The sequence below is a fragment of the Dama dama genome, chromosome 18, assembly GCF_033118175.1.
Source record: "Dama dama isolate Ldn47 chromosome 18, ASM3311817v1, whole genome shotgun sequence".
NCBI classification, from domain to species: domain Eukaryota; kingdom Metazoa; phylum Chordata; class Mammalia; order Artiodactyla; family Cervidae; genus Dama; species Dama dama.
Window position 1 is genome coordinate 71,159,540 of NC_083698.1, and position 588 is coordinate 71,160,127.

The 588-nt window shown below is 52.0% G+C and overlaps 1 non-coding gene across 1 annotated transcript; it reads left to right on the forward strand.

Moving 5' to 3' along the window:
• Window positions 1-268: 268 nt before the first annotated feature.
• On the forward strand, window positions 269-341 carry TRNAC-GCA (transfer RNA cysteine (anticodon GCA)). The gene has a single exon. It is a non-coding gene; the product is annotated as a tRNA-Cys (tRNA).
• Window positions 342-588: the final 247 nt, after the last annotated feature.

Genomic DNA, 588 nt, shown 5'->3' on the forward strand with positions numbered 1-588 from the left:
ATTTTGTCCTCAAGTGCCTCTATGAAGTAGGGCTAACCCCACCTCTGGCATCCATTGTGCAGATGAGGAACAGAGGCTCAAGCATGAATTACCACCCACGGTGCAGTCTCAGACTGTGGTTGGCCAGCCTGGCCCGTCCCACCTGGCTCACTGTCCCTGTCACCACCTCCCTGGTATTATGCTAACACCAGTGGTAACGATTGTCCGAGACTGACAGGGAGCTCTCTGGCAGTTACAGCAATGCCTACCTCTGAGTGGCACTAATGCTTCCCTGGTGGCTCAGAGGTTAAAGCGTCTGCCTGCAATGCAGGAGCCCCAGGTTCGATCCCTGAGTCGGGAAGATCCCCTGGAGAAGGAAATGGCAACCCACTCTAGTATTCTTGCCTGGAGAATCCCATGGATGGAGGAGCCATCCCATGGTTACAGTCCATGGGGTCGCAAAGAGTTGGACATGACTGAGCGACTTCACTCACTCAAGTATGGATGGATAGAAGGTAGCTTCTTCCTAACACTGGAGTCCCTTGCCAAAAATCAAAACGAATATTTTAGAGTCCTTGTGTCTAGAGATGGGGTATCTCTCCCCAAGTT